Genomic DNA, 13,025 nt, shown 5'->3' with positions numbered 1-13,025 from the left:
AGCACTGTTACATATTGTGCAGCCCCATCAGTTACAGCACTCTCTGCAGCTGTCTTGCCTCCGCTGTGTCCCTGGGTCAGGTACAACCTTCTGCAAGAGCAGTGTGCAGGAAGGGACGTGATCAGGGAGACAGGCACCCTTGACAGTACCTTAATGCACTGCCTCCAAAGGTGCTAATTGGAAAACAACCCCGAATAAATGTGCCTGGCAGAAGTGGTGGGGAGGAGGAGACTGTCACCTCCTTCCTGGAGGCAGTGTCCCCTTGGGGCTCGCTCTAGGAGGGGGGCTTCCTTCTCACACCTCTGCAGGCTGGAAGGTCATGGGCTGTTTTCCTTGGAGGTCTTGGCCTTTTACCCTAGAAATGAATCTCAAATCCTATGTAGCAGCCGTAACACAATTTTCTAGGTATCGTCTTCCCACATTATTGGCAAGCTGTCTCTTGACCCCTTTTAACGCAGTCAGCTTGGGAAAGGATATGTAGAGCACCATACCAAAGCATTTGCACAGCTTCTCTTGCAGAATCTCTGGCACTTAGAGCCATCAGCAAAATCTGTCATTTGAACTGAAACTTTACATGTTGGCTTTTTAGCCTTGGGGCAAATTTTTAAAAATTTATTGTTTAAAGGTGAATCATTCAACCATATTCAAGCTACCAGAATGTGAAGAGAATACAGGCAAATAAATAGTCTTTTTGTGAAAATAATTCATGAATTAGAACACACTCTGTGAGGAGATATTGTGTTAATTGGAAAGCTGTAATTAACTGGTTAGAGGCAAGATGCCGTCCCCCTTGATTTGCATGCCTCCCACAGTGTGGGAGTCCCCCTCGTTCCTTCCTGACCAGGATAGTCCAGCAGCCCAACTGCTTGTATTTTTCTCTCACCTTCCTGAATTTCCTCCTGTGCTCTTTTCTTTGTCTGTGCTGGCAGCTGCCATGGTGATCGTTCTGCACAATTGTATTTTGCATAATGACAGGGGAATTAACAGAGCTCCTTTTAAGAGTTTGCACCAGCAGGTCATGTTTTGCGTCTAATTGTACTGTGTTCAGAATCTGCTACATCCAAGACATGTCTTTTCTGGTTTTTTCCCTCCCATTACTTTATGTCTTAAATTGCCGGCAGATTTTTCAAATATAAAACTTTCTCTGAGAGATCATTTCTGTTTGTCCACTTCGTACAGAGCCAATGATGAAGAATGAACGAAGAAAATTACATATATATTTTGCTTCTCATACTACTTATTCTCATACTACTTGTATTTTCTGGGAAAGTAAAAGTGATAATACTTTTTCAGTTCTGATTTTCAAATTGTCACTGAAATATAGAATCATGGGCTTTTGAGGCTTGAAAAGCTTGCAATATTTGCACCTAATTTTAACCTTTTAATTTATAAAAGGTTAGCAATAGGCATGGCGAAGTCCTTGCTGATTCTGCAAAGCCCAGTAGAAGGCCCATGTAGCTGAATTGCAGGAATGAGTGGGAGTTTGTTTGGGGAGATCCGCACAGGTCACCACTGGATATTGAAAAGGGAAAACTCCCAGTTCACTGCATTGGAAGGAAGTGGAGCAGAGTGCCCTGTTTCTTCTTCTTTACAATGAGGCTCAGTGTCACACTTCCATTGTAAAATTTCTGGGAATGTCCATTAAAATATGGATCTTCTTTCCAAGTTGTCCGCTTTCATAGAATCATGGGATATCTCAGTTTGGAAGGAACATCAAAAGACATTTGATCCAACCTTTCATGAGAAAGGGAGCCTGGATGAGATTGTCTAGCACCCTCTCCAGTCACATCTTAAAAACCTCCTGTGATGGGGACTCTACCATGTCCCTGGAGAGGCTGTTCCAGTGAATTATTGCTCTTCACAAGGAGCCACATAGAGATTACAAGGGGCAGTGTGTACAGGTTGTACGAGGAGAGGTTTCATCTCAACATAAGAAAGAAATTAAACCTCTGACTATGTACATATGCATCCATGGGTGACTTGTACTCCTGTGTTGGACAGATGCATTAGCTAACCATACGCACTTATAGTTAAAACCTGGCTTAGAATGCCTATGTTTATTCCAGATCTACTCACTAAGCTATTTCCAAGCAACAGATCAGTCCCTGTAAGCTTTACAAGCTTGCTAAAGTGAGATGTGTAATGAGAATTGGATCTCTTCAGTGTGGTCTGTCTTTAATCCTGCCCTTATTACTTGAGATGGAATGATTTTTCCACTCCACTGCTTTTATCCCAGAGTTATTTGCTAACTAGGATGATGTAGGATCCCACATGTTTGTGCACAGACTTGCTCAGGAGATGTTGTTTAAGTCGTACCAAGAGTTAGTGGTTGCTTCAGAAATGCAGGTGTGAGTGATTTTATGTGTCCTGGCTTCAGCTTGGTGGTTACCCAGGCTGTCACTTCCTCAGGGTGCAACTTTGAGGGGAACCCAAGTGACCTTGGGGCAAGAGCTTTTGGCATTAAAAAAACCCTCATGACTATCTTTCTCCTCTTTCAGTTTAAACAATATAAGGTTTTCACAGCCTCAAGAACTATTTGTTTTGTCAGTGTCTGCTTTAAGTAGTGTTCTTTTGGAAAAAGGAAGGTTCATGCACTTTGTATGTCTATTTATGCTTTCTGCATACTCCTTCCCGGACTTGTGTGTGGTATTTTAAGCTTGATTACCTCCCAGTGTTGATATGTCTGTGCTGCCTCTCTAAATTCAGCTGATGCCTGTTGGCTCCATTGCATGTTTCCAAAAATAAAAACTTTAGAGCAACAGGATTCAACCAAAATAAGTGTCAGAAGGAAGTAGTGGCAGTATGCTTAGATACGCTGAGCTACAAACAAACAGCACTTCTTTCAGCTACCCTGTCTCATTATATGCTGGAGCTCTGTCTGCATGAGTGCTTTCTAACTTGCTCTTTCTGTTTCTTCATGCTTCCCTGGATTCAGAGAGAGGTAAATTACTTTCATTTTTCCATTATTCTCTGTATTTATCCTTCTGGCATGCACCAAATAATGCGTGTATCGGTTTGCTTGTATCAGTGAACAGAAGCTAAACTTCAGTGAATAAATTCATATCTCTCTGTCACCTTTTCACCTTGCTATTAATAGTGTTTGTCAAGTTGGTATTGCCTGTTGGGCTTTTTTTTTCCAGGTCCCAAACCCTCAGGTACAAGAAGTTTAAAATCATGTGATGCAGTGATTTGGTACTTGCTTCTGGTGTTTTGAGTTTAAAATTTAGACGTTGTTGTTCTCTGTAATCCAAAATGCAGAAACATGCTGTTAAAATCCCACCTTTTATTTATAAAAAAAAAAAAATTAAAAACCACAACATACAAAGCAGGGAATTCAAGACCCAAGTTTAGAAAGAGTTGGAAACAATGTTTATTTCCTACTTTTGGTATTTGTTTCAGATCCAGCTGGGTTGGTCACTTGTCTTTCAAGTTTGAAGAAAAGTTGTCCCCAGTATGGTTGATTTGTTTCAATGTACAAAGGGATCATTTGGGATTCTCTACAATGCTTCCTGTTTCATGGGAGCGCAGACAGTAGGGCATTGTAGTCAGGTGCTTTGCAGCACAAGGGCTACAGCCACTCCAAAGGCTCTTACTGGTAGAATTGCAGCCCTCAGATGAGATTTGGGGTTTGTTTGCTCATCTAAATTGCAAGGACTTGATACTGGGACTGAGGAAGGAATGTGGTTTGGAGATGCAGACTGTTCCTCGCATTTGCTTTGTGGAATATAATGAGAAGGCTTTCCAGGCTTGACTGGGTTTTAATCAATTCTTTAGGCAGTGTTGGCCTAAGGAAATGTTTGAACTTTCTTGATTATGGCTTTGCAATCTAATGTAGATTTCATGCATGTGGGAAGCCATGATCTCCCAGACTAACACTGGCAAAAGTGTGCTGTGAGCAGATTCGTGGGTAGTGTCTGTGCACGATTGCTGTGTTCTCTCTGAATAATAAAGAACAAAGGAGAACTAGTAAGCATTGATCTTATGAAACAAATCACACCGGAGAGATTAACTGTTCTAGTGTAGTCTGCTCTCTTCTTCAGTCAAATCTGTATTACTGCTTTGAGCATCTCAACTTGAAGTATTTCTTTATTAAAACTTTAAATATTTCTTATAAACAAAGGCCCACATCTTACAGTTAGATCTGGAAGATAGAAGCATTGTCAAAAATATCTAAATTCTGATTTTTCAAAACCAAATTCACGGGATCTCTTGCAGAGAAGCTGTACAGATGTTCACAGGGTAATAACACATTCATTTAAAGGAAATTCAGTATTGGCCATCCTGGGGAGTTAAACCACCACTTTGTGATGCTGTGGAGAAGCAGCAGCTACAATGGCTTTGACAACCTACTTCATTTGTGTGCCTTTTCCTTGAAAACTGCTGCACAGGGTAGGAAGGCAGCCCCCTGCCTGTGCACATTTCATAAATGTTGTGAAGCAATTAAGGGAAAAAAAAAAAATCACCATGAAATACTTGTGGCAGTAAAGTCTGTGGTCAGTGATTTTCATAGCATCTGTCCCAGAAGTTCTGTCTTCCTTTAAGTCCATTTGTAAAACAAGCTGAGGTCAAAGCTGCTGCTTGACTTTTCAACTTGTCATGTCTCTCTAGCATGGTGAGCAGCAGCACGCCCCATGTGACCCCCAAGCTGGATGTGGCAGACTGTTAGCTGGGCCCCTCCGTGCTGCCAGTGCTATAAGAGCGCAAGTCTCCAGGGCAGTCTTGGTGGTGACCGTGGTACATGTGATAGACTACACTCCTTGCCCTGACAGTTAGTACTTCTAGCCATGTGATTGTGAGGCGAGGCTAGGAGCGAGGACCAGCATGGAACATAAATCTCAGCTGTAGAATCTGTACTGTTGTCACTATGTTAACACAGCTCATGGTCTGGAGAGCTTAGATACAGAGTCATGCTTTGACATGACTCCATCTATGTAAATCTGTGACCCTTTCCAGGGGTGGAATATAGCCCTCGCTAGTAGAGAGGGCTATTCTCAGAGCCATCTTTCTGGCTAGCAAGGCAGCGGTGGCAGGGCTGATGGGAACCTGTCTCCTCCCCTGCAAGAAGAGGTGGTGGGCAGCACTGAGACGTGGGAAGCGTGGCTCAGTGAGTGGCTTCTGCGAATTCATGACGATCAGTCTGAAGGAAGGAAATTGGAGTGAAAGTCGTGCAAATGCTTTCAGGCTTGGAAGCACTGGGCTCGGAAGGGCTGAGCTGGGTATTGGACGTATCAGCTCTGTGAGGGTTTTAAATTCTGGAAGCACACAGAACTGTGGCAATGATAAGACATGAAAGAAAAAACAACAGGCTGTGTGTTTTAGGGCTGCCAGATTAAAGCCTCTGAGTATCGCACAAAGTAGCCATAGCTCCTCCTTGAGAGTTAGTAAGTGTCATTATCAAGGGATGAAGCAAACAGCCTTTCAGCAGGGGATAATTTGCCCTACAAAATTTATGCATGAATTAGAAAAACAAGCTATGCTGTGTCAATGCCAGACCATTTGAGGAGAATTTAATAAATGCAGAACTGATGTTTTGCTACAAGGAAACCCATTTTCAGGTTGTGTGAGAACTGAAATAAGAAAAGTCTCCCAAAAGCATCTGCTTGGGAAGGCATCTTAACTACTCCAATCAAAAATTAATGACCAGGGTAATGTAGTGGTGGCCAAGTCTGCCATTCTGGGTTGTAGCTTGAAGAGCAGCCAAAGACGTGCAGGAACTCTGTGGAGTGGAGCACTTGGAGTGAAGAAAAATTGCAAGACTTTCATATGTTTTTAGGATTGCCAGAAACAGGGAAAATTCATTCTCTCCCACATCTCTTCCAACTCTAATGACTGAGGCAAGAGGAGTACATGTGGTTAAATGCACCGTGACCATCTGGGAGAAATGGGAAGGAGGAGATTCGTGGGAGTAGTTGTTTTTCTTCCTCCTGTGGGATTTGATTCCAAAGTGGTTGATACCAGTTACCTGGAGAAGGGGCTGTGGGTTTCCTTTGGCGGGTGTGAAAGGAAAGCAGTGTCTGTCTGGTATCTGGCAGGTGAAATGGAAGTTGAAAGGTCCTCAGTAAATCTACAAACAGATTTTGCAGTTTGTGTGAATGCTGCTTGTTTCTTCTAGTTCTGGTTTCTTACCTTTTGGTTTGTCTCCTTAACTTACCAAATTCCTTGATATGACCCTAATAAAAAGACAAAGGAACTGAAGAGAGTCACAGACTTCATTCCAGTTATAAATTCTCCCAATCTCAATAAAAAATTTCAAGTGTTAATTCAGAAGATCTGTAATTTCTGTCATACATATTACTGCAGGGTTTCTCACCTGTCATCTTCTCTGCTGTTTGTCATACTAGAATATTTGTGTATCATGGGAAAACCCCATAGAGCAGGGTCCTGTTAGTGTTATTTTATCTGCTTTTCTTCTCACATGTCTCCTCTCACTTTCCTTGTTTTTCTCCTTCTGTGCTCATTTACTCTGCTCCCATGGATGTTCATGCCTCACCAGTGAAGAGCAGCCTCCTGCCAGGTGCCCTCTGACCCCACTCTACTGTAGCAGTGGTTGCTCTCCCCTTTTTACTTCCTGCTTTCACAAATCGCTGGTCACCTGTTGGCAGGAAAGTGAAGTGAATATTATAGACTCCAGAGACAGTTTCCCCACAGCCCTGCAATGTGTGCTTTGTGACCCTGCAGTCGCAAGAGTCTGTACACCAGTACACAGAAATCAACAGTCATCTTCTGTAGGCTGTTCTGGATGAATTTCAATCAATTTTAAGCCAAGTCCAGAGGATATAATTTTCTGGTTCAAGGATTTTTGTTACAATTTGTAATACATAAATCCGTAAAGCAATTTACATTTTCCCGTGTGTGTATCATTTTAATATAGTTGTTTTAAATAGTGGCAATTTAATTTTGATTGTTATTTCAGACTTCAAGGCTAGGGTGTTGGGGGTTTTTAACCAAAAAAAAAAAAAAAATTTAATGCAGTTCTACAATCTTTTGAAGAATTAAGTTTATAGTGAACAGATAATGGAGGTTGTGCTGCTCTTCCAGGCAGTACTTAATTGGGATGTCTCCTAGGACTTTAGCCTAATAGTGGCAAATGGCTATGAGTGCTACTCAAACAAGACAGCATTAGCATAAATTGCATTTAGGGTGATTACATTCATCCAGGGTTGAGCAGCTAAGTGATGCTTAGCCAGGTGTTAAATAGGTATGGCTATATAAGGTTTAGTCAATTACATTTGCCAATTAAAGAGGGCAAAAGAGCAAATAAAAATGAAATTCCTTTCTACTTAGCACCTTACATTGTCTTTGCGATTCTCTAAATTGCTTTTTTAAATGTCTCTCTCTAGTCCTGTACTCTTTGAAGAAATTTCTAGTGAATTTTTAACTGTTCAGCAGAACCCGTCTTAACCACTTGTGCAGCAAAATAATTTTCTTATTTTACTGTTTTTTCTAGCTTTTTTCTATGCAGTACCCTTTCTCCGTAATCCTATATCAACAGAAGCGGTGCGCTTGTGTTAAAAAAATTTTAAGAACATACAGCTTTTTTCTGCAACAAAATACATTATTCTCTCACTAAACACTTTGCTGCTTTCCCCACTGACATGGAAGGGAATTTTACCAGGAGGTGTCGTTCAGATCCCACGGATTTCATGTGCACACACCCCCTGTTGAGGAGACTCTGGCTGTATGAGATATGATCAATTAAATCTATGCTAGTTCTGTATCTAGCCAAGGGCTTTGTAAAGGCTTTTGTCTTTTTTTTTCCCCCTTTGTTTCCCAGCAAGGTGTAAAGACAAGGGAAAGGTAAGAGGAGGCATTTGCCCTTTTCCATAAATTTCTATTGCAAACATGTTACTTGGCACTTCATTATCAAAGGGGTGTGTTGCACATAAATCTCACTTAAATGTTAGTCAGCTTCAAGTGAGATGCAGTCAAATGAAGGTTTACAGATGAAGCGACCCAGAAGGGATCCAAAGTGAAAGACGAATCAGAGAGCAGTCTTCTGGCTTATTTGGTATTCAAGGCTTTGAACAAACAAGAAGCTGTTGCCTTCTGGTCCTGTGTAGGGAAGCACAAAACTTTCCCCAAGATTTACTTTGTTATTGATGCTGCAGGCAGCCGATACTCTGGAATCCCCAGCCATACCTTTCTTCTCCAAGAGGGACCGCAGAGCTTGGTTTTCCCAATGCCTGGAAATCCCTGGATCAAGGCTGCAGGGCTCCCACTGACATTGGAGGAGCTGACTGCCGTCAACCTGTACCACCTTCTCCAGGTCCTGGCTGCCATGTAGGACCACTCATGCAAGGGCATGGACATCTTGGTGACTTCATGAATTAATGCAATCGGTGGTATTGTTTGTGCACTGCCAGAAGTGAGAAGGACGGTTTGTGTGCTAATTTTGATAGATTATTTGAAAACAGATGGTGCTGGCAAGGTTGTGTGTGATGCAGTACTACAAATTTTGAAGAATTTAGATTTCCTTGTCTGTCTCAGCAGACTTACAGGTGTAAGCCCTGACCATCTAGTTATGCATATTCACAATCTGCCCATGTAATTAGCCAATTTACTTTGCTCAAGCTGTTCAGGTACTTAAAGTGATACACTAGTATGTAAGTCTGAAACACCACCATGAGGGTTTTATCAGCTCTCAGTAGTTGAAGCTGATGTACTAGCCAGTGTTTCATTTTCTCCTGTAATTGTTGTTTATGAATGCGTACCATTGCAAGCAAAAATATTTACAGAAGCCACAGGACCAAGTGCAGGAGAGTGTTATGTGCACCACTGCAGTACTGAGGCAGTGCGTGCTAAACCAAGGTGTGGGCCAGGTGCCCCCATCAGCACCTTCCCGGCACCCACCAACACCCCCACAGGTGGGAAGTGGTGTTTCTGGCACTTCTTCAGGGTGACTCAACATGAGTGGAATTTCACAGGACAAAGCCCTCGGGGTTTTCCAGGCCACGTACTGGAGACTTGCTGCAAACAGTAGAGGTGTCAACATTTTTTCAAGAACTCTCAGTATCAGTACAGTCGGGAGGATGAGGGGATTGAGAGCAGCTCTGCAGAGAAGGACCCGGGAGTAGTGGTGGATGAAAAGCTGGGCATGACCCAGCAATATGCACTCACAGCCCAGAAAGCCAACTATATTCTGTGGCCAGCAGAATACAGGTCAAGGGAGGTAAGAGCCCACCTGCAGTACTGCAGCCAGCTCTGAGGTTCTCAGCATGGGAAAGGCATGGACCTGTTGGAGCATGTCCAGAGGAGGCTACAAAGATGATCAGGGGGCTGGAGCACCTCCCTGATGAGAACAGGCTGAGAGAGTTGTTTCAGCCTGGAGAAGAGAAGGCTCTGGGGAGACCTTATGGCAGCCTTCCAGTACTTAAAGGGGGCTACAGGGAAGATGGGGAGGGACTCTTTATCAGGGAGCGTAGCGATAGGACAAGGGGTAATGATTTTAAACTAAAAGAAGGTAGGTTCAGACTAGATATGTGGAAGAAATTTTTTATGATGGGGGCAATGAAACACTGGAAACAGCTGCCCAGAGAAGTTATATATGCCCTATCCTGGAAGCATTCAAGGTCAAGTTGGACAGGGCTCTGAGCAACCTGATCTAGTTGAAAATGTCCCTGCTTATTGCAGGGGAGTTGGACTAGATGACCTTTAAAAGTTTCTTCCAACCCAAACCATTAATAAATAAATGTCCTGTAGCAGTCTGTGGAGGAGAGTGTTAGGTGGCTTATATGTAGGGTCACTACCAGCGCCATCAGAAAATCAACACATTGCTTTCTGGCTAAAACCAACATCTCTGTGGGTAGTATCTGTCCTTTGGCATGTGCAGAGCCAGTCAGTCTGTCTCATCAGGATTGTTGTCATCTTCCTCTTGCAGGGACAGCAGGTTTGCAGGCTTTTCTGTTGGCAGGACTAAAGTGACAAGTGAGCCCCCTTCTCACCTGCACCATTGCTCTACAGATACTGCATCCATAGCACTCATCAGATTCCTTCTCCCTGGCCTCACCACAGGTCTTACCATTCAGAGAGGTTACTGAACTGGGCTCTGCACTGTGGCTCGTTCATTTGGCTGTCATTAGCCTTCCAGGAACAGACAAATGTTCTTACTGAAAAGTGCATGAGGTCATTATTGTCAGTGCTGCCCTCCACATTGGTCTCCTTTGATCAGAAAAGTAAATTTAGGCCTGTGAGAGAATGCTCAGCAGACTGCCCCCAGTCTACCTCTCTGTCTTTAAAATGCTGTTGAAAATAATCTGAAGTGTTTCCCACTTCCAGAGCATAATTATGAGTTGTGCTCTTTTATGACCAAAATCTTTGATCCTGACAGAATTCAGTCTTTAGTTTAACACAGTTTTAATTGCTCAGCACATTTTTATCTCTGCAGTCTGAGTCCTGCCTCCACTGAGAGATAATATGCCATCTAAACACTTTTAGTATTATCTTACAGATTCTCTTAAGGCTCAAAATCCTTGCAGTTGAGCTTGGGTCTCAGATAAACTCTCTGCTGGGTGAAATTAATGTGGCCTCAGGGGTTGTCCATGCATCAGGGACTTGGCAGTGCAGTGGAGATGCCCTGCCTAATGTGGTCTCCTACAGCAAATCAGTTTATTGGGGCAGTTGTGGTGTACCAGGGCATTGCCAGAGCCACTCATCAAAGGTTGGACTGCAATTTCTTGGGCTGTTACAGATGGGATTTTGTTGGCCACATGTTATGTCCTCCAAGCCCTGATGACTTGGTTTGGTGGTTTTGTCCCACCTTAGTTTTTATTAACAATAAAAGAAGGTTCTGACAGATAGCTGTATGGCTGACAGAAGGGGCAAGTTATTTTCTGTGTTTGTGCAGCTCCTTGAAGGTGGTGGTCTTACAATTAGAAATCCTGGTATTGTACAGTGCTCCTGGGGCTGTGCAGATTTCTGTTTATTCAAACAGGCTTCTGTGCAGTGCAAGCAACTTGGCAAAACAACACAGGATGCTTGTCCCAGGATCATCTTGTAAAGAAATGCATAAATCACTTGTTTACAAGTCCTCAAAGGAATAGTATTGATTTGAGGTAAAAGCTTGTAAATGGTAATAAATAGCCATGTGATAGTCACATCGATGGCTTTCAATGTTATTTTAAGTTAATGCAAACACAGGATTCATCTGGTAAGTCTGCACTCGAAAAGAATAGAACCTTGATCCAATAATAAGGTGTGCGCAGCAGTCTGCTTGTTTATGCATCTTTGCTACCCTGCAGTGATGGTCACTGCCAGCAAGTTTTTCTGGCGTGTAAAGGGAGGAAAATCTTCATTGAAGTTATGGTAGCAAATCCTTGTCTGTTAAGTGAAAAATGTGTTTGCATTGCAGTTAAAATATTTGTAAGGAAAGGAATTTGGACTCCAAAACGTGAAGTCTGAAATTTAGGGCATTTTAAAGATGGCAGCTAAAACCAAACATACAGGAAACAAAAATCCGAAATGCTTAGGATGTCTGGAAATTCCTCACTTACAGCTCTTAAACCAGGCAAGTCTCTTCGGAGCTTAGGATATTGTATGTGGGACTTATGTGAGCCTGAGCATTTCCAAATACCTGCTCTGCAGGTCTTACAGGACCATCAGTAATGGTGAAAGCTTACTTCAAAAGACAAAAATCTCAAAGGTTTTTTATGTGGAGCTTGGTTTCATTCCCCATAGCTGCTAATTTTTCATAGGTTGTAGCCAAGCCATACCTTCTTCTCTTAGTCTTATTACTAGAGTCCAGTTAGGAGTCTTCAGTTTGCTTTTGAAACATTAAGCTAGGAGGAAACCATTCTAAAGCAAGGCTTGGCATGTGTACAGATGAGCCAAAAAGCATCATCTTTTTTCCAGGAGCGAGATTCCGGCTGGAACTCAGAATCTCCATGAATTTGCAAGTGCAGCAAAAGGCTCTTGCAGATTGTGGTCAAGGTGCTTGGGGTTCAGGCTGGAGCAAGGAAACCTCAGGGCATCTTCTGTAATAGACAGCACCTTCCTGGATTATTGCTTTGTGATTTTTGCTATAAGTCAGGAGCAATTGGGTGAAACACTGTCCCTCCCCAGGGTGCCTGCGTGCGGGCAGGGCAGTGCTGCAGCTGGTGGCAGCTGATGCAGCCCACGGGCTGCATTTCTCGGGCTGGAAGGGTTTGGGTGGCAACAGGCTCCGTGTGCTGTCCCGCTGCCTCCTGTCTCTGCTGTGACCTAACATGGGCCATTGCATGTTGGGGTGCAGAGAGATAGAGAGGTGCCTCCAGCTTCACTGTGTTTCTGCATGGTTCTATTGTGTGGAATTGTTTCCAAGTCTTAGCTCCTGATAGGTTGGGTGTGTGTGTGTGTGTGTTAAGCATTGTTCATCAGGTGTCAGGTTGACCCGTGCCTGTCACTGAGCAGCCCAGGCTGTGGGCAACTGCCCCTTTCATTACAAGGGCTCATTAATGACAAAACCTAGTGCTGCTGAATTAGGTACAGGTAAGGTACTTAACTGCGGGACAATATTGAGAACTTGAACAGAGCTGGAAGTCCAGCTATCCATCTGCCACAGTCTCTGGTTCTCCCCAGGTAACTTAAGTGCAAATTCTTCAATTAATTGAGCATCTACAGTGAACAAAGAAATTGGCAATCCATGCTACATTAAACCGTGCTAGGGATATTTGCAGACTTTAATATAAACTTAAGTATTCCTGTATATAAAAACTGTGGTTTAGGAATGTCCTTCCTATCTCTTCACCAGTTAGAATCTTGCTGGTAATTGTTTACTTGTAAAGAGAAAAGGCATTGAAAAGAGACTTCAGGTGTAAGAGGCTGTTGGGAGCTCCATCTTCACTTGCCTGGTCTAATTCTAATTAGCTACTCAGCATAGCTCTGCTAGGGATGCAAAGTCCCAAAGAAATTTGGAAATAGCAGGAGGGTCACAGAGTAGGACTGGGCTGTGGTTGCTCAGAGGACATGAAAAAGAGGAGGTGCAAGACCAGGAAGCTGTCAGTCTGGTATAGCAAGGATGGCAACCAGGCAAAGCCAGGCTTCTTCCCAGC

The 13,025-nt window shown here is 43.1% G+C and overlaps 1 protein-coding gene across 11 annotated transcripts in view; it reads left to right on the top strand.

Moving 5' to 3' along the window:
• The window catches only part of APBB2 (amyloid beta precursor protein binding family B member 2), a 192,777-nt gene that overhangs the window by 168,427 nt on the left and 11,325 nt on the right, over positions 1 to 13,025 (top strand). Inside the window, exon 1 of one of the 11 annotated variants that reach the window (XM_074904709.1) lies at positions 2,812 to 2,941. The exons of the other annotated variants lie outside the window; for them this stretch is intronic. The gene's annotated coding sequence lies outside the window, so the exon portion shown is untranslated. Of the gene's footprint in view, positions 1 to 2,811; positions 2,942 to 13,025 lie in introns of those variants that run through there. 11 annotated transcript variants of the gene reach the window in all.

This window comes from Athene noctua, chromosome 4 (assembly GCF_965140245.1).
Source record: "Athene noctua chromosome 4, bAthNoc1.hap1.1, whole genome shotgun sequence".
NCBI lineage: Eukaryota > Metazoa > Chordata > Aves > Strigiformes > Strigidae > Athene > Athene noctua.
Note: the sequence above shows the minus strand (reverse complement) of the source record. Positions and strands in the feature narration are given on the sequence as shown.